The sequence below is a fragment of the Protopterus annectens genome, chromosome 1.part2 (genome assembly GCF_019279795.1).
Source record: "Protopterus annectens isolate FY-2018-M chromosome 1.part2, PAN1.0, whole genome shotgun sequence".
In the NCBI taxonomy this organism is placed as follows: Eukaryota; Metazoa; Chordata; order Ceratodontiformes; family Protopteridae; genus Protopterus; species Protopterus annectens.
The window spans coordinates 1,214,028,878-1,214,055,088 of record NC_056727.1 but is presented as its reverse complement, the minus strand read 5'-3'; the positions used below and the strand labels follow the sequence as shown (position 1 = coordinate 1,214,055,088).

The window sequence follows — 26,211 nt, the reverse complement described above, 5'->3', positions numbered from 1 at the left end:
ATTGAACAACTTCACATAAAGAAGTTATGTACTTACCATAATGTTCCATGTGAGTTGTTCATCTCACCTTTATTCTTACATTCCCACCCACCATCTCCCCTCCAGGGTCTCGAAGAATGGGTAGACTTGGGGTCTGGTAGTCTTGTTCTGGGATTCTTACTCCGGCTGGAGTATTTACTAAGTTATCCTTGCTATTGCTGAGTTCAGCAAATTAGATCTGGGGTAGGACAGAGAGTATCATGGGATAGGGGCCTGGCCTCGAGCTACTCTGAGATCTTTAGCTAGTAAAGCGGCCGACTTGGAGCCAATGGCTCAGCTCCGTACCCACATGTAAGAATAAAGGCGAGATGAACAACTCACATGGAACGTTATGTAAGTACATAACTTCTTTTTTTGTGTTAAGTTAATAGGTTTTATGGGGGTATTGGTGTATTTTTTGAGGGCTTTCAATAAAACAAAACCTTTTTGTAAGATGTGATATAGGCTCCAATGGATATGATAAGAAACAACTATATAATATAAAAGATCAACCTGCCAAAACAGTGGATGCATGTAACACAAAAGCTGAAACTAGATATTTAACAAAAAAGCTGTTATACATAAAAGGTGGGAGTAATAACTGTTTAATACAGTGGTGCTTTCTGTAATGTGTTTAAATGTCAGATACAAAAAAAGAAAGAATAATGAACTGTATTCAAAATGTAGAGTGCAAACAGCTATTCAGGAGACACACTTGGAAATAACTGAACGTGTAAATTTGATAATAAAAATCTGTTGGTGTGGGTACTCTCTTCCTATCCTGTAACGCAACCACTGCCAGCTTAACTATGTTTATGCAGATCTTGTCTTGAAGCATGTAGAGGATCCTTCCAGGTCCCTGATCTAATAAACCATGTATAACTGTTACATATAAAGGAGGCATGAGTAGTTACAAATATATTAGACATAATCATTCACCATTTTAGAGAATAAGGTAGTTTGCTCAGGGGACTAAATCTTTGAGCTGTTAATGTTCTTTCTTCCTCAATCCAGGGTACAGGGTTTGATTCCTTCCATCTTCGTTTGCCAAGTGTGTGACACCGAACCAGTCACTTAGCCAGTCAGTGCTACATTGTTGTCGCTGAAAAGGGTCAATTTGTCCATTAGCCTTAGCCAGTCAACAAATAGGTAAAATAAAGATGGGTGGGTGGATGGATGTATAGATAGGTAGATATACAGGAAGGTAGATGGATAGGTAGATAAAAAAAAGTCTTGTTTGTATGAATTCACTTCAGAGTGTTTCACCCTGTTTATTTTTGTATAGTATGTGCTAACTTCTTTTGCAGTAAAATTGCTCTAAATTTCCTCTGATCTTCACCTTGTAGCACGTGCCTAAAATGTTTCAACTTGTTTAATATGGTAATCCAACTGTTATCAGTTTATCAGACATTAGCTATTTCCAAGCACTTTTTTACTTCCTGAAACACAGCTAAGTAAGGAGGATTAAATGTAAGCTTTAAAACATGGCACTCTGGCATAGCAACTGTAAATCGTGCTGTCTTCTTCCTGGTATGGTAAGATCAGACATTGTCAAAAAACGCTTTGTACCAACTTTGTAAGTTTTCCAGCGCTCCCAAAGCACTAAAAGTATCTGGTCTTATATAGGTCTTGGATCTTGCCAGAATACGCTGTTGCTATTTTATACTCCTTAATATAACTGGAGCATAGTCTGAATGCCTGCTTGACCTTTATCTGCTCAACTTGCAAACTTCCTGATTGCAAGGCTGTCCTTTGTGGAAGAGAAACATTCTTGGGCTTCCTGTTTTTCAGGTATAGCAATAATGTGAGTGTTATGTAATCTCCATATCCACCTGCTTCTTTTTTTTTTTAAATCTAACTTAGTGTCATCTCATACTTTTCACATCCACATTTTCTTTCTTCAAGTCTTCTGTAGCATTTATGTGTAAACTTGTAGCTTTTGCCATTTCTTTTTTTGAACACAAAACATCTTTATTAAATTATCATATATGACATGGGCAGGCATACAGTTAAATAAATGAAAACTATATTGACATAATTGTAGTTGCAAACATTATATGTGAATTACAATTTATCCAGTTATTGTCAGTCAGACATTACATAGCTCATTCAAATACTGCCTTCTTTTAAACCTTGTGTATGTATTGTTCCCACAATTCCCATTTATTTCTGTGTAATTTGCACCTATCCTTTTCTAAAGATCCTAATTCTAGTTGTTTTATCTCTGTTACTATATTCACTACTTCTAGTAAAGTCGGTTTAGACCTTGATTTCCATTTTCTAGTAATTGCTTTTTAGGCAGCCACCATAATTAGACTCAGGAAGGCCATACTATGTCTAGGCAATTCCAATTCTGTACCACAGCTCAAAAAAATAATTTCCTTAGATCAATTTGCTCACCCATTATCTGACAGAACAGTCTGCAAGTAATCTTTAAAGTCTGCCAACTCATTACACTTCCAGAAAATATGTTCTTCTAGACTTTGTTGCATATTTTGGAGATGTATGTATTTCTTCCCATTGTTTCTTTGTGAACTGCTTATCCAGTGTCTCTTCCCAGTCCTTTCTAACCTCCTCTGATTGATTCTTATAGTTAGCATGCAATATTTTGTATGCTGTACTAATTATTCCTTTTTTTAAAGTAGCTTCTGTTTTAGGTTGTATTAAAAGCTCTACCAGTGCTGGTCTTTCGCTTAGGATCCCCTTGTTTCTTTTTGCCTATAATTTGATTATCAGCCTTTGATATAGAAGGCAATCTCTATCCTACAGTCCAAATAAATTCCTGGCCTCTTTCCATCCCAAATTGTAATTGCCCCAGCTATTCTCGTTAAGCAAATTTGGGAGCATGAGTGAATATGAAGTACTGTAAACTCTGATAATATGGAAATGTCTTAAAAACGACTTAATCCCTTCTGGGCCACTGTTGAGTCGGTATCCATTTACTGATTGGGGAGGATAGGTAAACATATTTAGGAATGCAGTTATGTCCTTCTCTGGAAGCGTCTTTTGAGGTTACATTGGAGACCATACTGTCAAAAGTCAAAGCCTACTGTGGAAGATGGTAACTTCTTTGCACTATGCTACATTGAGTTTATGCAATTAATTGGTATATGCTTCCTTTATTATTATATTCCTCAGAAGGCATACCACTGTTCACTCCAAACACTTTCTAGTATAAAATTAAATCATATGTTAGGGATTTCATTGGTTAGGGGAAAAAACCTAGAATTGGGTGGGACCATCTTATACTCCTTCAATGTAAAGGCAGCCTGGGTCTGCCTGATTTTTGAGTTTTACTCACATACTCACAGGCAACTGGATTTTTAAGACATTTGGAGAATTGATTGACCTATGTATACAGGCAATATGGAAGAAATGTGTTAGATTGTTGGTGTATGCAAATGGGGGTGGGCTGGGGGTGGGTTTGCAGACGTACTATAAACTTGTATAATAGAGAAAAAATAAACTTGGGGGAATTCTAAACTAACATTTCTGATTTCAGCAATTTTTGGGGAATTTGACTGTTTGGGCTTAATTTCTTGGCTAAAAGGCATCCTGCCTATCAGATCACCGATCTATCTTTTCAGAAGTCAAGACCAATGTCAAATGCTTCTGATTTACAATGTTTGCAGATGTTTGGAAGCTAGGAGCAGTCATAGAAACCCCTCATTATACTAACATCTTACAAGAAGGTCTAACACACACAGATGATTGGTGCCAAAGCTAAGGCTAAAAACCGAATGCCAAGAAATGAATTAATAGTACCTTTTAGGAAGTCTGCCACCCAAGGAAACTACCTCATTGATAAAACACCCCTAAAAGTAGACGTAGTTGGCAAAGATTTGGAGACTCATTTACATAGCAAGCTGGCTTTAAGAAAAATCATTCCGTGTCACTCATTTTAAATGTAAGGGCATGGTATCGAAGTCCAGGGACGTCATCGTACCACTGTTCTCAGCCCTCATCAGACCCATCATTATTGAGTGCAGTACTCCCTTTGGTAGGTACCTTACCGGGTGCATGCAGCAACTGGAGCATCCACAGTGGTTTCTCACAAAAAGAATACAGGGCATAAACACAATGTCCTGTGCAGATTGCCTGAAAGCCCTATTTATATACTGTGTTTCCTACAGGCTGCTAAGAGGAGATTTACACCTGGCAATACAAGGCATCCTTGGTTCCTACTCTGGTGGACCTTTTGCATAACCACAAAATACACAGCACAAGAACTACTAGATCTAAGGATTTAAACTTTGCTTGTAACTTAAAAAGGACGTGGGAGGGACAGGTGTCATTAAAATGGTGCTATACCCACAGGAGAATCCCCTTTCGGTAAAATAGGCTTCCCATCCATGTCCCTTCCCTAACCGTATTCAAGTGCAACTTGGATCTGAGGATGGAGAATCAGAAATTTACTGCTGGTCTGACACCTTTGTCTCTGGACAGACCCAGCCTTAAATCATGCCCTAATTAACATGCACCCCTTAAAATAACCTCTAAGGTGCACTAACGTGTAGGATACTTTTGGGGTGTATTGCTAGGCTTATAAATACCCCACTGGTCATTAGCTTAGTGTGCACCTGTGAACATATGAAACGAACTCAAGGAGGAGTGGAAGGTTAGTCATCGAGGTGTCCTGACTTATTCATATGGACAGACAATTTGATAAAGCTATATAGAAGCCTTATTATGTAGGCATGCATTATACCGGGGAAGGGAAAATCTTTTCCCAGTGTCACTAAAAAAAATAAAATTAATTTTGCTTAAAGTGACCTGTATGTGTGTGTGTGTGTGTGTGTGTGTGTGTGTGTGTGTGTATATATATATATAGATATATATATATATATATATATATATATATATGTAAAATATATATAAATGTTATAAATTTCTACTGTCTGTTTGGTAAATACTGTGTAACTGTATATAGTAATAATGTACACTGTAATTACTGTTTGACTTAAGTCTGTTACTACAGTGTGCTTTTGGAGCTCCCCCCCCGGGCCTCCTCTGAAAATGGACCAATGGGCCAGTCAGACTATCCTGGTAAACAAATGTAAAATAAATATGCATTGGTTTGCATTTGTCCATGTCTTGGAGGGGGGGGGGGCATTTAACTCCAGGATGTACAAAGTCTGAAGTAGATGTAATAAAGCATGTTTGTATCTTTCAAGGTAATAAACCTGGGTTAAAAATTCTCTTAATTGTTTTTCAGCACATAATTCCACCAATCTCCAATGTATATACTTTTTGCATTTAGAAAAGTAGCATTAGTACTGACCACCTTGTCAGTTCCTGCTAACTCTACAGCTTGTACTGTACTAAGAGCTGGAGTTTTCCAACTTGATTGATTAGTGGCTTTTAGCAGCCAAGCCAGTGTATTAATACACATTTGAAGTAAGCAGAGTTTAAGGATTGGATGCTGTAGATTTGCTTTCATTTTTCTCCTAGCAGTTTTTGTAAGAGAAAGTCTAGACTTTAAAGGGGCTCAGAAAAAATGTAAACATTCTGGATGATTATTTATTGACCTGTCGGTTATTTGAATATAGCACTGTATTTTGTAGAGGATGAAGAAGTTTAGGCAGAAGACTTGTCTTTAATAGAGCTATATTTTTTTCAAAAGGGAGCCAACTAGATTTGTCACAGGAGCATCCAGTTTGACTGATGCCAATATTACCAAAGCCTTTCTAATGAATGTTTGTATTAGTGAATATCTAGTGTAAATAAAAGGGTTAATGATCATTTATTTGTAAATAAATTGTGTACGTGGGAAACTACAATGTTTGAAGTGTTTCTTTCTTTTACTTGGTTATGTGATTGTGACTTTGCATATATAAGTGAAAGGGTTAAGGTCCCTGCATCAGTGTACGGTTTACAGTGTGTTGTCCTAAGAGTTTTTTTTTTTTTTTTAGGTAGAATGTTTGACATATTGTAAGATGGAGCATAGTGATAACACTGGCAAAGTGATATAGATTTTCAGAATATTAATTGCCTGGTGCTATTGGAAATGTGTATTCTACAGTTGTGTCACAGTGTAAGAGAAGAATGTTCATTATAGATGGCTATATTTGTGCCCTAGAAACTACTGGGCCTGTAGACAACTGTTTTTTATAAGTGTCCTGGCATAGCTGTTATCTTTCCATTTGTCTCCGTGGCTGGAGTGCTAGAAAAGTTTGTTTTACAAGACATCTTCTTCTAGAAGAGATGCTCCTTATCAGCTTCTTCAGGATATGGTGGATTCTAAGCGGACATAAATATTGCCATCTGATCTCAGCAGGTACTCTGTGGTAAGGAGAGTGTGATAGGCTCAGTCTTTTGCTGTAAAGCAGAACAAAAACATCTCTGTTTTCTTACTGAAGGTATTTTATCCTGCTTGTTGGCCACTGAATAATAAATTTGTTGTAATAAATTGTGGCTCATTAGGGCGATCCTGTGGGTATTGGTTTTGTTTACTTTGGGAAGCATGTCTTATTTATCTAGTGTTACCATATGCATGTGTGATAGCACCATTTTAATGACATATGAGCTCCTGAGACAGGTTGTACTCTGCTTTCATTAAGATTAATGAATATTTTAACCCTGTGGTTTGACATTTTATCTTGAAAATTGCCTCCAAAACACCTTTTGGATTGTGCTGCAGAAGGCAAAGGAGCAGCTGCATTTGGATTTCAATCACAATACTTCACTATTTTTTATATCACAGCATGTAAAACGAATAAAAATATTTGATACAGAAATTATTATTTTAAGTATGAAGTCAGAACACATTTTTGATAACTTTTATGTATGCTATTCTGAAGATAACTAAGTAATATTTTTGTTTTCAGATGACGTTTTTCATGTATTGCAGTTGCCGATTTTAAGGCTATTCTGTCTTGAATTTGCACTTAATCTACAAGTGAGAATGTCTGTATACTGTTTCAAGATATTCTTTTAAAAATGTCCATAACAAAATCCCTGTATGATCAATTTTATGCTGTATATTTTGTGGCCTAATGACCATCAGAGTAAATAGACTACAGACTCTTAAAAACATGCCATAATTGAGTAAATTTTGCAAAAGTTGTTGTATTTAAAATGACAAAAATGTCATTTTTGTTTCTCATTTCATAAGAACAAAGTAAAATTATGATTCGGTGTATAAAAAGCTTGTCAGACATCTTTTTGTTGTATACCAAATGGGATAAAAAAAAGTTTGGAATAACTCGTCATGATCCTTAGCTACAGAATGTTTAACTGATGATTCCAGGTGATACATCAAGGGCTTCTTTCTGCTGATCAGTAAACACATGTTCTTATATCTTTATAATTGAAATAGCGTATCATATGCTGATAAATAAAAGCAAAAACAGATCTTGTGATTTCTCCTTGTTGGCAGCTGGAGTGAGAAAATCCCTGCATGTCTGGATAAGGAGACATGTATTACAGTAAATTTGCTCCTCCAGTTTTACTCCTCTTACAGTAATATATATTTTTTCTAATCTCTGAATAACCAAGTTTTAGACAGAAACAGGAAACCTATATCCAGGTCACTTGTTTCAGTTGGCCATTTTACCTTTGACCAGAGGGTTAATTACACACCTTTGATAGCACAACTGCTTTAGGCAAATGACTCCAGTTCTAGTTTCCACACCACTGGGCACCAAATGTGATGACCTTGTGGCAACCAGTGCCACTAAATGTGAAGAAGATGCTGTTATCCAGTCTGTTTCGATGAATAATCCACAAAACACAGCCTTGGCATTAAGAGCATGAGAGTGACTGTGCTACTGTCCTGAGTCTGGGTCTTCAGCCTCCATACACAGATTAAACTGCACGCTGTTCACCTACAGATCCACACCACTCTCTCCATGAATCAGTGCCTCCCAGTGCTCCTGTAGCCACAGTAACTGCCTTTCACTCAAAGTATTATTTTTACATTCACACACATGTACACAATTTCCATGGAAGGCTGTGAATCCTCCAATTCCACACATCTTTTTTCATGGGCCTGGTAGTATTCTGCCACCACTCTGAAGAGTTAGTTACTGGTATGCTGTGATTGTGCCACTTGATATCTCTTTTACAGGTACTTGGCTGAAGCAGTCTCAAAGATTTTGCCCTTACATTGTTTTATTCTTCAGTGTAAAAAATAGCATAAATACTAAATATATATATATATATATATATATATATATATATATATATATATATATATAGAGAGAGAGAGAGAGAGAGAGAGATTGGCACACAAAGATGACTGAAGTACAATAAAAATAGACAAAATGCATACAGAAAAGTCTAACTCCAGCTAAATTTCCTAGCTAGTTGCTACAAGGAGTATTTACTTTACCTTAAAATGACTAGCTAATTTTCACAGATGGGATGTTCTCACAGCAGCTGCACACACTAGTCTTTCAACATTTCATTAAGTCACAATTATATAGCCAAAGTCCTTGTGTGACTTCATTGTTGCTATGGTTACTGGTTATAAACCAGTTAGTACCACATGCATCACAACAGTATGAGTTTGTCTGAGTACCGTCACGTCTGCTTCTTCTTTAATTGCATCCCAAATGGGCCCTAAAAAGTTTCAGTGACGATTGCATTCTAATGCTGTTTTATCCTGTTAGTAGAAGGTGCCATCCTGTCTGTGAGCTACCCCCTCATTTTGTCCTTTAACATCTGGACAAACAAATGTTTTTACTAGGTAATATACATTGCAAATCAACATGCCAGAAACAGAAGAAAAAGCAACATGCAGAGGAATACATTTTGCTTGCTTCAGCTGCCTAGCATAAGCACATTTCACACTCATTCACTTTTAGCTTGGCATCACCACTGGCCTCACAGTCACAATAAAACTTTTTTTTTTAGTTGGAATATAGGAATTTATTACATAGTGAGCCGCAAATTACAGTGGAGGTAGCAACATAGCCTTTGTATTGGAGAAGTACCGTGCAGGATGTGTAGTAGCAAGTCCTGCCCAAACCACGTATCCCATCTGAGAAATCCTGAAGGGCTATGTAAACTAGTCAATATTCATATATCTGCTGGCATGAATACTGATGTTTCTGTTCAGGGCAGCTGGAGCACTTTCTCAATGGCCTCAACGTTTGGAATGCGACAGCATTATATAATTGAAACCTGTTACTGTGCTCAGTACACTTTGCAAAAGTCATGCATCATGCCATGCAGTATATTAACACAAAGTAATCCCAGTTACTCACTTGCTGTTCCATAGATCGTTAGGGAAACAGAACGTGTTTGGAAGTACATTAAGAAGTGTCTGCATTTTAAAGAAATGTTAAGCGTTAAGCAATGTAAATCTAGTCTGGAAGAAGAGTACATTTACTTTAATGCATTGTGGTGCAATGAGGTGCAGTGATGTTCACTCAACTTAGACGTTCAGGTTCATAGGTGAATACTAGGCTAACTGCCCTTTCAGATGATTTTAAGGCTAGCTGGTTATCCCATTTGTTCAAGTTATTCCCACCTAATTCCAAGGACTATAGTTACAAACTTCCCATAGGGTTAGGGTTAATGATGTATCATATGTCATGTGACTGTGATTAGCTTTACAGAAGCTTTCTTTGAAGCTTCCATTAAGTGCAGGACTTGATGATTTTGTATGTTTATGGTGTGTGTTGGGAGTGGGGACAAAAAGTGGCAATGTCTACCACAGTGCTCTTTTACTTCTCTTCCCCCAAGTAAGCTATGTTTTAAAAAGTTATTTTTCTATATGTCTTGAAACAGTAAATGTAACACAGTGTGCGACTGCCCAACAAATAGAGACCAGCACACAAAGAACAGCTCATGGGCACAATTTTATTAATGAGCCCATACACTGATGTAACCAAAGGGTAAATTCAAAAAATAAGCATACCTGTTTCGGCACACATCTTTCCTCAGTGCAACAAATAACACAAGCTCATTTCCTTCCACTCTTCTTATACGCTTATCAACCCCAATTAACAGCATAATTAATACCTAAAGCTGTTCATTAATTCCAGATGGAAAAAGTGCACCCAATTTGATGATCCATTTACGTTCCTTGTAGTCAAGCAAAGAATGTAAACCAACTTTTGAGATATTATCAGCCCATATTCTATCAATAATAGTAAAAGTAAATCTAGCTGTCTTATGTTTCATACTATGTATAATGCATTAGTCATTCTGGCACATTTGACATCACTCAAATATTTTGAAATCCAAAGTTTAAAAGGACGTGATGTTTGTCCTATGTAAAATGCAGGACAAGAGCATTGGACTAAATAAACCACCCAGTCAGTAGTACAAGTCCCATAAACCAAAATATCATAAACCTGTGAACAGTTAGACGAGGTGAAACTCTTCCTCTTGGGTAAATACTTGCAGAAACTACAATGGCCACAGGGAAAACACCCATGTGCCGGAAATCCATACAGTGTCCCTTGTGATTTGTCTGTTGCTACCCCACCTACTTTTTTAAAATGATTAAAACAACCCCTCAATGTCCTTCCCTTCCTATAGACAAATCGGCATTTGTTACCAATTACCCCTTGCAGCTGATCTTCCGTAATCAAGGAATAGAAGATTTTTGTTACATGCAGTCCACATCTGATGAAGGTTTTAACGAAAACGTACTGTATAAAGAGACCGTTTATGGTGTTTATTTTTTTTACTACTTTGGCTGAATTGTTGTTTGTCTTTTGGCTTTTCCTGGTAAGGGGTCGCCACAGCAGAACTCCGGTCCGCTAATGATTGGCAGTAGATTTTTTTAAGAAACGCCGAGGTGCCAGCTCGACGCCCAACCTTCAACGAAGACACGCCCATTTAAGCACTCATGTCTTTCAAACGCTACCCAACCGCGGGGAGGACATGCAGACTCCACACAGAAGGCACTCCCAAGCCCAGCCGAGAATCAAACGGGAGAACCTCTTGCTGTGAGGTAACAACGCTACCGCCGTACTACTGCGGCATGCTTGGAATTATTCTTATATCAGTGGCTGAGGTCATTTCCTGGGTGCCTTGGACTATTTTAAGAATTTTTTGGTGCCTTTGGCGTTTTGCTTCTGTGACCATAAAAACTCCACTGCCAATCAATGTGCGGATCGGTGATTCGCTGAGGCAACCCCTAATGGGAGAAGCCAAAAGACATTGCTTTTTTTGTAGGATTTAGTATGACAAAACTGTATTTATTTAAGATTTGTGCTTGCAATTATGCTGACAAGGTACTTAATATTTTATAAGAAAAGAGCAAGTACAAATACTTTTTACATTCCTAAGCAATTAATCTAAACTAGTGGTGCACAACATCTGGCCCCAGGGCCAAATCCGGCCCTTGACGCAACACCATCCAGTTCCCAGAGGGTAGCCAAAATTTTTTTTGAAAAAATGCTATGCCTTATTCCAGTCGCACAAACTTTCTAGCACCTGCTTACTTACCTAATTGCGCACACCTCTAATTTTAACTGCGGAAGTAACTATTCTTTGTTGTTTATGACTTGTAGTCTGTAAACAGTAGTAACTTTCTGCAAGAGTTTGTAATAAGTCATGGCTGCAAGCCAGAATTAAGTTAAACACAAAGTTGATGTAGAAAACGGGCAATTTCGTGACTGCTGTCTTAAGTAAAAATGCCAATCACCTGTACCTATTGTTAACTCGTAACGACTTGCTATGTTTTGAGGTGGCCCGCAGATGTATTAAGAATTCGTGTAGTGGCCATCCCCACAAAAAGGTTGTGCACCACTGATCTAAACTGTGTAATTGTAAATAACACAGCTTATCAAGCAACAATTAAAACTCATGGCGAAAGATATGTTATATCTTTGAAAGAAAATTTAATACTGAAGCATGAATTTTGTGGTAAGTGATATTACATTTATTTTGTTTGCTGAATGCTTTTGTAGTTAACATGAGATTTAAAAAATATATCAATTGCTTCTTAGCCAACTTGGATTAATAACAAAATCTTTTCAATGAAAATAGATGCAAAGCCTAACATCTGTTCTGTTGATATGACAGTGTCTTGCTAATTATTTATTTGGGAAAAAATGTAAATATACTTGGTCCATTGTTAGATAATCATGCCACCATACATTTACAACTGTTGGTTAAAAAGTGTTTTATTTTTAGGATTTTTCTTTTTTGTATTCTGTTTTGTTTAGTCTATTCCCATATATCCTTAGCTGCCATAAGTGAGTCCTCTATAATCCATACTCCTAAATACTTCATTTTGTCATGTCCCCATAAATATGGGTATTGCTGGACCAATTCATGTGTGGGTATGTAGTTTATACCTGTAGCATTTGTTTTATCTTCATTAATTGTATATTCCAAAAAAAGGGAAAAAAACAGGAACTTTCTCAGAATATTTCACAACACTGAAATATCATTTTCTGGTTCCATCAGGTACAAAAGCCATGGCTTTATTCTTGATATGTCTGCAGTGTTATTTCCCCTATGTGGACCAGTCCACCTGTGCAGAAAACTGCATAAACAATGAAGTTGTGCAGTCCTATCTCACCTCCATTATTATGTGTGGGTTCTGAGCCGATCCTCTGCTCCGACTCAGCCGCTTAGAAAACCTGAAAACTTCTGATTGGCTCGTGGCTAATAGGTATCCCATGGTGCATGCACACATTCCCCACATCTCGTTTGCCGCGTCTTCACTTGGAAGCTTCTTTTGGTTGGCCGTGGCTAAGTGATTTAGTTCTTTATTATTACTACTTATTAGGGTTTTTTTGCTTCATGTGAAGTGTTATTCTGATTGCTGACAGTTTTATTGTGATACCGATTTGTGTCTTTAACCGGATTTGACTTATTACTGCTTAAAAAATTCTTGGGCCTGTTGGCCTTTTGTGTGTGGTTCCCGTGAGTGTGTGCTTTTAGACTAGACCATTTATCTTAGAGGTGCTAGTTTGTTCCATTTTTTTCCTTTTTGCACTAGATTCGTTTAAGTTAGAGAACCTAGTAAAACCACTTTTATTTTTTGTTGAGTGTTAGGGCTAGATCTGTTTAAGTTAGAGGATCTAACCGTTCCTTCTAGATCTCATTGTGCGAGTGTGTTGTTTTTTTCTCTACTGCCATTATGTCCAAATAACATAGAGCATAAACAGTCAGGGTTTAAAAAGTGCACTAAATGTTTGCAAAAAATGTCCATCACTGATGGGCATAGTGTCTGTGTGTACTGTTTAGGGGTCATACATCTTCAAGAAACTTGTCTCTTTTGTCATTCCTTTAGCCCTAGAGTGCTCCAGGAACGGAAGAATAAGCTGATCCTAAAAGGCATGTCCTTCCTTCAAGGAAGATCTAGCCAGTTCTTCCTCCTCTGCTAGGTCGCAGTCTTCCAGAAAGGATAAGGAGAAGACCTCTAAAAGGCCTTCTCCAGCCTCAACTTCTGTGTCTGAACCTTCACAGAAGTTACCAAAATCGGAGTTGGCCTCGGTCTCTTCAGCTCCACTGTCTTCGGAGCCGATTGAGATTCTGGACACGGACCTTGCAGTATCGGCACCAAGTGCTTTGGTGCCGATCACTAGCAGTCCTCTTTGGAGCTGGTCTTCAGACATTCCACTGGTCTCCCCTACTCTAAAATCTCCTATATTGCAGAGAACGAGGTCTCCCACACTGTCCTCCAGATCCTCTAGGAGCTTATCTGAAGAAGACATCGAGAGAGTGGTGCTCAGACTTCTTAAGTCATCGGCCTTGCCAAAATTTTTATCGGCTCCGACCCTTTCGGTCTCTGAGCTGACTCCTGCTACCAATCCTGCTCTTTTTCCTCCTCCAACCCAGATTGGGCCTTTGGAGCCCATGTCGGTACCGACTATAGTGGTATCCTTGGCTCCAGCATCCCGTGTGGTTGTTTCGGAGCCAAGCTTCGCTCCGACACTATCGGCGCCATCCGAAGTGTCTAGGGTCCGAAGCTCCTTGGTTGGCCCAGAGGTGGACACTTGGAACTGAACCTCTTCGGTGCCGAGTCTTCCTTTTGGTGCGTCGGCCCGAGTGAGCTCAGACCCTACATCGTTCTCTGAGCCGATTCCTTTGGAGCCATTGACACCTACACTCTCTTCGGAGCCAGGGCGTCATTCGGAGCCTGAGGAATCGGTCTTCGTGAGGATGAGGAGCATGTTGGATAGTTCATCCATAGCACGTAGGAGTACCGATGCTATACTTCCTCAAGCACTGACTATGGTCTCAGCATCCTCTCTCCCCTGGGATGGTAGAGACCTACAGCCTCAGGACCCCCATTTGTGTGGCCCCCGATCTTCCGAGACCTCCCCAGAAGACCCTGCTGAGGAGCCCCCTCAGAAGAGATCATGTAAGAGGAAGCATGTAGACTCCCCTGATGAGTCTGTCACATCTGACACTGACCTCGATGAGTCGGAGGGGTCCCCTAAGTCGTCTTCTGAAGATGTCTTTTTTTGCAGACATTTTGGAGATCTTCAGGCAGAGAGGCGGCTGGCCCACCATTACCCCGTCCGATGAGGAGTCAGTGTACCTGAAGGCTTTCAGGTCTCAACCCTTAGCTTTATGGGTGTCTCCTCCATTTGATGAATTACTGGATCTTGTGAGTCAGAAAGCATGGCAGACTCCTGATGCCGTGGAACCGGTCCCCAGGAGGCCGAATAAATTTCTTTCCGCCCCTAAAGACAATTTTTATCCAAGGGTATACCTGTTGATGCCATGGTGGTGGTGGTGGTGGCCACTAAGAAGGAGCTAGCAGAGACTTCTTCTTCTATCCATCCACCTAATAAGGAATCTTAAACGATGGATAGGTACGGGAAGCGTATCTTCTCTTCAGTGGCTTTTACACTCCGATCGCTAAACTATCACATTTTACGAGACTTCATAGAGATCTCCTAAAGGAGTTAGACGATACTCTTCAGGGTACCTCTACTGAAGTAGTCCCATCTACAATGTCGGCTCAGTTGGCGACTCCCACATCTGTTAACTCCTCCATGCGGTTGATTTCGTACGCAGCTGATGGTGCGAGTAGAGCGGCGGGTTCAGGAGTCCCCTTAAGGAGACATTCCTGGATGCGTCTATGCAACTTTGGTGAGCCTTTCAAGTCTACATTCACCAATGCTCCCGTGGATGGATCCTGTCTTTTTGGACCCAAGGTGAAAGATACCCTTACCAGGTGTGAACAGGAAGGAAAGACTCTCTGTGCCGTGGGAGTTCGTTTTACCGTTCCTTCTAGACCTTACCCTAAAGGTCAGAAGAGTGGTAAAATGTGGTTCAAGAAATCACAGAGACCTTTCCAGGACACACACGGTGATTCCTCCTTCCGAGGCAGGGGAGGAGGAAATAATGGTAGATGTTGCCCTAGAGGCAGGGGAGGCCCACAAAATCAGGGAGGTCGCGATTCCTTTCGTGACCGTCCCTATCAGCGTTCCTGATGTGGAACCCGACTGTGCGTCTCTGGAGCCGGTCGGGGGTCACCTGTCCTTGTACCCAGGAGCCTGGCTAAATCTCACTCAAGACAAGTGGGTACAAGACATTATCACCAGAGATAAAAAAGCTGCTATTAAAAAGAGTCATCCAAAAGGTCCCAGCAAGACCATACAGGATTTGGAACATGCTCCAGGTTCTTTTTAGTTCCAAAAAGAACAGGAGACTGGAGACCCATCCTGGACCTCAGCAGGTTAAATGAGTATGTAAAGAAGTCTAAGTTCCGAATGGTCACTCTACAATCCATACTCCCTCTGTTAGGGAGAGACAGCTGGATGTGCTCAATAGATCTCCAGGATGCCTACTACCCCATAATGATGGACGAAGCATCAAGGATCTACCTACGCTTCCAGCTGGGAGCCAATCATTACCAGTTTTGGGCGCTGCCCTTTGGTCTCACCACAGCCCCCCGAGTGTTCACCAAGTGCATGGCAGTAGTCACTGTTCATTTGAGGCATCAGGGAATCCAAGTCTTTCCATACCTGGACGATTGGCTCCTGACCGCCACCACTAGGCATCGCCTAGTTCAGTCGAGAGATTCCACAATCAAGCTCTGTTCCCAGTTGGGAATTTCGATACTGTGAAAAAGCCTCTACTTTGCCAACTCAGTCTATAACTTTTATAGGAGCAAACATAGACATGGTTGCTATGACAGCCAGACTACCTACAGACAGAATACAGAATCATGTGCAACAAATTTACAGGATACTTCCCCTTCGAAGAGTCAAAGCGAAGATGGTGTTGCAGCTTCTCGGAACTATGGCATCGACCATAACCTTGGTACCTTTAGCAAGACTACATATGAGAATACATCAGTGGCTCCTGTCATCCCAGTGGTCTTTTCAGCAGTTGCTTCTACATCATCAGATTCTGATTACAGATTCTTGCAAAAAGGACCTACGCTGGTGGATTCAATCAGGTCATCTTACCACACAGACTCCCTTTGTACCACACCAACCTGTTGCCACTGTGACCACGGATGCCTCTCAGGGTGGGGGGGCATTATCTTGGCAGGACTGTCCAAGGCACATGGCAAGATCAGGATGCCCATCTGCATATCAATGTCCTCGAGATGAGAGTGGTGCTTCTAGCGTTGCAAGCACTCCACGACTTTCTCCCTCTAGGGACGATAGCTATCCAGACCAACAACATGTCGGTGGTCTGGTATCTAAATAAACAAGGGAGGACCAGATCATACCCCTTATGTCGAGAGGCCCTGTGAGTTTGGAATTAGGCGATTTCTTCCCAACGCTTTCTCATTGCAACGCACATCCTGGGACTTCCAACATGATAGCGGACAAGCTAAGCAGGGCAATATTGTTACCTCACAAATGGTCCTTGAACCAAAAAATAGCCAGTATGATCTTCCACAAGTGGGGACAACCCTGCTGCGACACCTTTGCCAGCCCCATCAACACCAAATGATGCAGCACCTTTTTCTCTCTCATCCCCCCCTCCGGGAGAGTCTCCAAGAGATGCACTCATCCACGATTGGCCCCCGGGACTCCTTTATGCTTTTCCTCCTTTTCCACTCATCCCCAAGGTCATACAGAAAGCAATATTGTTGGTAAGCAAGATGATCCTCATCACTCCTTACTGGCCTTGTCAGATTTGGTTCCCTTTCCTCGGGCCTCACCTGTTAGACTATCCATGGACTCTGGACCGAGTGCCAGACCTCCTGACACACGTCAGGTTCTCTTCACCCCAGTCTCCACACTCTCAAACTGACAGCATGGCTGCTCCAGTTCCGTCACTAGTCAGGCTTCATGATGTGTCCCCAGCAGTAACTCATATTACGTCTTCTCACAAGCCTTCGACTAGAAAATTGTATCACAGAAAATGAAAGAGATTTTCTATATGGGCACACAACAGAGAAGCTGATCTATTTACAGCTCCCATTACTATTGTTCTAGAGTTCCTTTCAGAACTTTTTCACCAGGGTTCAGTGGCTGCTACACTCCAAGTTCAGCTAACAGCTATATCTAATTTTCATGTGGGGATTAATGATTCCAGTCTTATGTCTCACAAACTGTGCAAATCTTTTCTTAGGGGTTCCATGATGTTAAGACCTCTTGTACAAGACCCCATTCCTCCTTGGGATCTGAATCTAGTCCTGTCTAGACTTACTCTGCCACCTTTTGAACCAGCCAATATTTGTCAGTTGAAATTCCTGTCTTGGAAGACTCTTTTTCTGGTAGCAATAACCTCAGCCAGATGAGTGTCTGAATTACAGGCCCTGTCAGTTAAACCTCCATATTTAATTTTTCACAAAGACAGGGTTTCTCTCCGGACCAATCCTTCCTTTATTCCTAACGTCTGTTCTCAATTTCACTTAAACCAAACAATTGAATTGCCAGTGTTCTTCCCTAATCACTCCAGTAAAGCAGAGTATACATTCCACCAATTGGATGTGCATAGGCAACTGTGTTTCTATAGCCACAGGACCAAAGGATTTAGAAAATCAGAACAGCTGATGTTAAGTTGTCTATCTCGCCTTCATTCTTGCTGTTTGGGATCGCAGCCGATCCTCGGCTCCGGCTCAGCCATCTTCAGTAGCTCGAGAGCTCTTTACTGGCTCGAGGCTACCCCTTATCCCATGATGCCTAGTGACAGCTACCCAGATCTCGTTTGCCGCTTCAGCTGCAAGGTGCGTCGTTTTCTGGCTCAGGCTTGTATATTTTCAATTTTTGTTTAAATATATTCTCTTAGACCCTTTAAACTAATAGATATTTTACTTTTCTTTTGAATACTTTTACTGTACGTGTTGTTGAGTACTTCGTTCTTCTTAGTTCCCTTTTAATTAGAACTCGTTTAAGTTAGAGAGTTCTCCTCCTCCCCCTCTCCCTAGGATAGCCATTTAACTTAGAGGCTTTCCTTTTTTGCTATCATTTAAAAAAAAAAAAAAAAATAGGTTATATATATTTATAGGTGTACTTATTTGTCTGTCTGTGTTTCCCTTGTGGTACTTAGTTTTTTTTTTGTAGTTGGGTCATGTCTAAGGAAGCAAAAGTATCTGGCTTTAAAAAGTGTGACTCATGCTGTCAGAAAATTCTCTGACAGATGGGCACACTAGTTGCATCTATTGTGTGGGCACTGTTCACCTGCAGGACTCTTGTTCTATTTGTCATGCCTTTAGTCCAAGAGTCCTGCAGGAGCGTAAGAACAAATTGATCCTTAGGGGTCTGTTAAAACCTCAGGATACACTGACAAAGAGTTCCCAGCCAGTGAAATCCCCAAAATCCATTAAGCAGTCGGCTCCACCTTCGGAGCCGACTCTGGTACAGGATTTACCGAGTATGTCGGTTCCGGCTGGCACCGACAAGACAACCCTCCGTTGGCTCCATCGGATGTTTCGGAGCTGTCTCTGAGCCATAAGAGGCTGAGGTCCCCTTCATTAGAGTCAGTTCATTCGACTCCTCGGTCTCCATTATTGCAAAGTGAACGTAGCCACCATTCTTCTCACTCCTCTCGATCCTCTAGGCTGTCGGATCATGATGTGGAGAGAGTAGTAAGTAGGGTTGCTTAAATTACAGGCACTAGCAAAATTATTGTCTAGCCCTCCTCAACAGGTATCGGCTCCATCCACCTCCCTTTCTGTTCCTCCTCCGACTCCATTGAGTTCGGAGCCGGAGTTTGTTGGGGTTCGAGTAGTGGAACCATCGGCTCCGATCACCATCTCTCCTTCAGCTCCGATTACCTTGATAGTTCCTTCGATCGAGGAATCTGGATGCCAGGGCTCCCTCGTCGGCTCTGAGGGGGCGAGTGGCATTGGACCCTTGTTCCGACCCCGTTCTCCCTCTCGGAGCAGGTGAGCTCGGCTCCAACATCAGCCTCGGAGCCGTCCCCCTCGGCGCGGAGAAAGATTCCTATTTCTTTGGAACCGGTGCTTTCTCTGCCTCAACACAGGGATGTCTTTGAGGTCACGTGGAGTGTGCTGTTCCCCAAGACAACTCCACTACCAGCTCCATCGGCTCCGTACCCCGTAGTGTCTGTGCCAACCTCTGCTCCTCCTCCAGACCCCAAGTGTAGGGAACCGATGCTCCAGGACACCCCATTGGGTGTTTCCTCTTCTTCCGAGGCCTCCCCTGATCACTCAGAGGAGCTCCCTTGGAAGAAGTGCAAGAGGAAGCACATTGACTCCCCCGAGTCTGTCACTTCTGATACAGACTTAGATAAATCGGAAGGGTCCCTGAGATCCCCCTCTGAAGATGTTTCCCTTTTGGACATCCTTGAAATGCTTAGGCAGAGGGGTAACTGGACTCCCCTAGCCCCTACCGAGGATGAGTCTGTATTCCTGGGCGCTTTCAGTTCCCGACCTTCCACCTCCTGGGTTTCTTCTCCTTTTGACCCACTTATGTCTGTAGTGGCTCGAAAGGCTTGGTCAGCTCCAGACACAGTGGAACCAACTCCGAGGAGACCTAATAAATTTATTACAGCCCCCCAGGATAAGCAATTCCTTTCTAAAGGTGTGCCCGTTGATGCCATGGTAGTAGCAGCAGCCACCAAGAAAGAGTTAGCAGAGACCTCGTCATATGTTCATCCCCCTAACAAGGAGTCTAGGACGATGGACAGGTACGGAAAGCGAATATTTACTTCAGCGACCTTCTCCATGAGGTCCCTGAACTATCTATGTCATTTTACTTGCCTTCAAAGGGATCTCATTAAAGAGCTAGGAGATACCTTTCAAGATCCTACAGCTGAGGGAATACAAGCCAAAGTAGCTTCCCAGCTAGCGACTCTTAATTTTGTAGTTAACTCCTCCATGAGGCTCATTTCCTGTGCAACCGATGAAGCGAGTAGAGCCACAGGCATGGGTGTGGCCCTCAGGAGGCATGCTTGGATGTGGCTGTGTCACTTTGTGTAACCCTTTCGAACGTCCTTCACCAATACCCCCTTCGATGGCTCCTTTCTCTTTGGGCCACAGGTGAAAGACACGTTGACTAGGTGTGAGCAAGAAGGCAAGAAGACTCTCTGCCGTGGGAGTCCGTTTTTCCACTCCCTCTAGACCTTACCTCAAGGGTCAGAAGAGTGGGAAGATATGATTCCGCAAATCTCAGGGAGCCTTGCCTGATGCACGTAGTGATTTTTCCTCCAGAGGGGGAAACAACAATAATAGACGCCGCCCTCATGGCAGAGGGGGTCCGCAGAACCAGGGCAACAGAGAATCGTTCTCTGACAAGCCCTTCCAGCATCCATGGAAGGGTTGCCCAGCTTCTCACCTCTGGAGGAAGTCTGGGGAAGACTTTCGTTGTACCCAAAAGCCTGGCAAAATTTAACAAGAGACAGATGGGTACTGTCCATTATATCCGGAGGTTACAAACTTCCCTTCTATCAATCCCCCTTACAGTCAAAGAAGGCCCTTCCAGATGTTCCACCCAATCTGAAGGAGCAAGCAGTAATAGAAGTTTCAAAACTGCTAGAAAAAAGAGCCATTCAGGAAGTCCCCGCAGACCAGCACGGATCCGGAACTTACTCAAGGTTCTTTTTGGTACCAAAAAAGACAGGGGACTGGAGACCAATTCTGGATCTCAGCAGACTAAACAAATCTATACAAAGAACAAAGTTTCAGATGGTCACGCTACAGTCCATTCTACCCTTCCTGGGTCAGGACAATTGGATGTGCTCGATAGATCTTCAGGGTGTGTACTACCATATCAAGATGGACAGACGCTCCAGGAGATTTCTTCGCTTTTGGGTTGGGGCCAGTCATTACCATTTCAGAGCTCTGCCCTTTGGTCTCACCACAGCCCCCAGGGTGTTCACCAAATGTATGGCAGTGGTCACGGCTCACCTGAAATGTCAAGGATTTCAGGTGTTTCCATATCTAGATGACTGGCTCCTCACTGCTGCCACCAGGCATCAACTCTTACAAGCGCGGGATTATACAATCACATCTTGCACCCAGCTAGGTATTACAATAAATTTCAAAAAATCTGCCTTGTTGCCCTGTCAGTCCATCACTTACATAGGAGCAGAATTAAACACAAGGGAAATGTTCGCAAGGTTACCACTGGAAAGAGTGTCCACAATTCATCAACAAGTGCAAATCCTAATGCAGAGCAAAAGGATCCAAGTCGGGTATGTCCTTCAAACTCTGGGCTCCATGGCAGCTGCCATTCTTCTACTTCCATTAGCACGTTTCCACATAAGAATTCTTCAGTGGCCTTTCCAGGAGCTACCCATGTCTCACATGATCCTGATCACGAAGGCATGCAAAAGGCACCTTTCTTGGTGGATGGTTTCCCCACTAGTGATTCAGGGCAGACCTTTCATACAGCCCCCTCCGGTAGCCACAGTGACTACAGACGCCTCCCTGATAAGGGGGGGGGGGGCATTATCTAGGCAGCACAGTCCAAGGCACTTGGCAACCTCACGAGTACCATCTGCACATAAATGTTCTAGAAATCTCTACTTCACATGACCCATCTTCCACCTCTTCCACTACTAGTACTTACCCATCAACCGAACACTTCTCAAACTCACCATCTCCACCCCCCTCTCTTTTCACCTTAAAACCTGTATCTACTACCACTATTAAGAAACTCCTCCAAAAATTAAAGCCATGCACTAATGCCCCTGATAACATTCCCTCTTATTTCCTACACATAGCTGCAGATGCCATTGCCTATCCCATTAGCATTCTAATAAACCGTTCCATCCAAGAACACACCGTGCCTACACTGTGGAAGCAAGCATTCATTATCCCCCTTCACAAAGGAGGCAACAACTATAACATCAATAATTTTCGTCCTATTGCCATTCTTTCCCCCATTTCAAAACTTCTGGAAAAGTGTGTTCACCTCCAACTCTTGCCACATCTCTTAGATAACAACCTGCTAACCCCTACTCAACATGGATTCAGGCCAAACCATAGTACCATGACTGCCCTTTTATCCTTTCTTGAGACTGTCAATAAAGCACGTGATGCTGGACACATTGTCTCTACCCTACTTCTTGACCTATCCAAGGCCTTTGACACCATCTCACACAACCTGCTTTTAACTAAAATGTCAAAACTCAACCTCTCTCTCTTCCATAAATTGGTTTTCTAGCTATCTCTCAAATAGACACCAAGCAGTCAGATGGAAGAAGGCTACTTCCCCATTCATAAGCACCCCCACTGGTGTTCCCCAAGCATCTATTCTGGGGCCCCTCCTCTTCCATATATTTGTCAATAACTTTTACCAATCTATCCCTTTGCAAACATCATTCAATATGCAGATGACTCTACAATTATCTGCTCTGCCATCTCCCCTCACTACTCCAAAACTTACTCAGCAAGCCTTTTTAATAACTGAACACTGGATGAAAATAAACCACTTAGCACTCAATGCCTCCAAAACAAAACTTATGGTTTTCACCCCTTCCAAAGCTGCCTCCTTTAATACCAACTCCTTCACTATTACCAGCCTAAATAATACACCCCTAGATCTAGTCTCTGAAACTAAGCTATTAGGAGTACTAATTGACAATAGACTTAGTTATAATTCCCATCTACTACTAAATATAAAAACCCATCAAAACTAGGCATGCTCTACCGTCAGAACCAATACCTCACTAATTCCTCCAAAATCGCACTCGCTTCCTCTTTTCTCATTCCCTCCCTTCTCTATGGTGCTCCACTACTGACTAATCTTCAGGCCTCCTTAAAAAAACAACTTTCTTCCTGCTATAACAAAATAGCCAAATTCGCAAACAGCCACAGGTCTTCAACCCACCATTGTACTTCCCTTCAAAAATTAAACTGGCTTGAATTACCAAACCAGCTTACATATATTCAGTTGACTTTCGCTCACAAACTCATTTCCAGTCCTTCTCTTTGTCCCTCTCTGTCTACTGCCTTCAGAATGCACCTACCTAACAGAGTCCTAAGGTCTAACAACCAAAATCTATTAATAGTACACAAACCAAGTCATCCCCCAGGCAAACACTTACTATCTTTTAACCTTGCCCGACTATGGAACTCACTTCCTCCATCCATTCGTACTATTACCAATAAATACATATTCAAAAAATCACTTCATACATATTTAATATCCCAATGGGATTGTTCTTGCTCCCTCCCCTCATAGATCTGCAACATTCCATCTCCACTCACACGCACCCTACTAAAGCTTATGTTTCCACACTATAATTATTTTAACTTAGACCTTCTGAGCTCCCTCCTCAATAACTTCCCTGATTGCTTATCTCAATACTGTTCTTAATTCTGAAATGTTTCTCAAATTTATGCCTAAATGTATTTTTCTCAAAATTTTGCCTAAATGTATTAATGTTTTACCTCTACTGTGCATAATTGTCTAGTAATTTTAGCATCTATTTAACTCTGCCTATATCACAGTCTTTCTCCTCATCCTTAAATGTTTTCTCAAATTCAAGCCTAAATGTATTAATTTTTATCTCTACTCTGTATAATTATATTGTAGTTCATGTATGTACCTAATTTTTGTCTATATTGGAGCTTTTCTCCCCAGGACTCCATTGAAAACGGGTTCTTTTGGCCCAATGGACTATCCTGGTAAACCAACTGCAAATAAAATAAATAATAAATAAAATAATAAATGAGAGCCATGCTCCTAGCGTTGCAAGCCCTTCAAGACTCTCTTCCTTCCGGGACCATTGCAATTCAAACAGACAACATGTCAGTGGTGTGGTACATCAGCAAGCAGGACGGAACCAGATCCTACCCCCTGTGTCGAGAAGCACTCAGACTTTGGCAGTGGGCGATTTCCTCCCAATGTTTTCTGATTGCGGCGCACATCCCTGGGAGATCCAACGTCATAGCGGACAGGCTCAGCAGAGCTATCCTCATGCCTCATGAGTGGACTCTGAATCAGGAAGTTGCGGATCTTATCTTCCACAAATGGGGACAGCCTTGCTGCGATCTTTTTGCCACCCCTTTCAACAGCAAATGCAGCAACTACTTCTCCCTTCTTCTGCTTCCAGGTCACATACCCAGAGATGCTGTAGTCCATGATTGGCCTCAGGGACTTCTGTATGCCTTTCCTCCATTTCCCCTGATACCGAAACTCATACAGAAAGTAAAATCGTTGGGTTGCAAAATGATCCTCATTGCTCCCTACTGACCTCGACAGATATGGTTCCCATTCCAGCACCCCTACTTTCTCAATCAACCCTGGACTCTGGACCGGATTCCAGATCTCCTGATTCATCAATCAGGCGGGTTGCATCTATCCCTCCAAACTCTCCAGCTCACAGCTTGGTTGCTCCACTTCCAACCTTAGCCAGGCTTCCCAGCATTTCTCCAGCAGTCCGTGAGATTATCGTATCCTCTCATAAGTCTACAATGAGAAAAACTTATGCTAGCAAATGGAAACGATTTTCTTGTTGGGCTGAGTCTAGGAATGTGGATCCCTTCTCAGCCCCAGTCCACGAAATTCTTGAATTCCTAGCACAACTTTTTCACTCCGGGGCCGCTTCCGCTACGATTAGGGTACAATTAGCGGCCATCTCTAATTTTCATATCGGTTTGACAAATTCTAACATCATGTCTCATAAGCTCTGTAAAGCTTTTTTGAGAGGAACATCTCTTCTTAGACCTCCAGTGAGAGATGCCCCTCCTCCTTGGGACCTTAATTTAGTCCTAACTTCCTTAATTTTGCCTCCTTTTGAACCAGCAGCATCCTGCTCCATCAAGTTTCTGTCTTGGAAGACACTCTTTCTGGTTGCTATCACTTCAGCTAGATGTGTCTCAGAACTTCTAGCACTATGTGTTCGTCCTCCCTACCTGGTGTATCACAAGGACAGAGTTGCTGTGAGGGCTAATCCTTCGTTTCTTCCTAAAGTCTGCTCAGAAAATAATTTAAATCAATCTATAGATCTCCCTGTGTTCTTCCCAAAAATGTACACAGCACAAAGTGTATTAATTTCAGGAGATTTGTATTTTTTGTCATAGATAGGGTGCTATTCAGTGAAAGAGGAGGAGATGAAAAATTAAAGGTGGAACTTTTGGGATATAAATGGCAGATTATGTTAAATGCCTTTATGCCACCTTGGTTAAATGAACACATCTCCCTAAAACCAATATTGAAGCAAAAGGCAAATGTTATATAGATAGCCAAAGGATATATACTTTTAGCATACAAATTTTTAAAAAATGTTTAAAAATTGTGTTATTGGATTTGCATATATTTTTATATGTATTTTCTATAAATATATATGTTACACAAACATTGATTATACTAAGGTACGAGTTGTAAGCAATTGTTTGACACATGCTTCTTTAAGAACAAGGTAATTATGGTATTGGCTAATTGGAACATTGTTTAACCATTATGTATAAAAGCATTGGGACAGTTTGACTCCATTCACTCTGATGATGCCATGTTTTGATGGTGAAAGCGCTTAGTGTGTGGATTAAAACGTTTCAGAATACTTGGCTGGTCGTGGTGTTTTTATTTTACAAGTTTAATATCCATTGGATATTTTCTTTTATGTTACTTTGATCTTCCCAAATCATAGCAGCAAGGCAGAGTACAAACTTTACCAATTGGACGTTCATAGACAATTGCGTTTTTACCTACATAGAACTAAAGAAATAAGAAAGTCAGACCAATTATTCCTTTCTTATGCCTTAAACAAACAAGGTCTCCCAGTTTCCAAGATGACCTTATCCAGATGGTTGTCCCACACTATTACATTTATTTATCAGTTACGGAATAAAGAGTTGCCAACTAAACCGAAAGGTCATTGTACTAGGGCATTAGCCACCTCTGTAGCCTTTCAGTCTAGGTTGCCCATGGATTCCATCTGTGCAGTTGC

At 41.5% G+C, this 26,211-nt stretch overlaps 1 protein-coding gene across 1 annotated transcript in view; it reads left to right on the top strand.

Moving 5' to 3' along the window:
- Positions 1 to 26,211, top strand: part of HMGCL (3-hydroxy-3-methylglutaryl-CoA lyase) — a 1,428,752-nt gene that overhangs the window by 406,836 nt on the left and 995,705 nt on the right. The gene's annotated exons all lie outside the window — the stretch shown is intronic.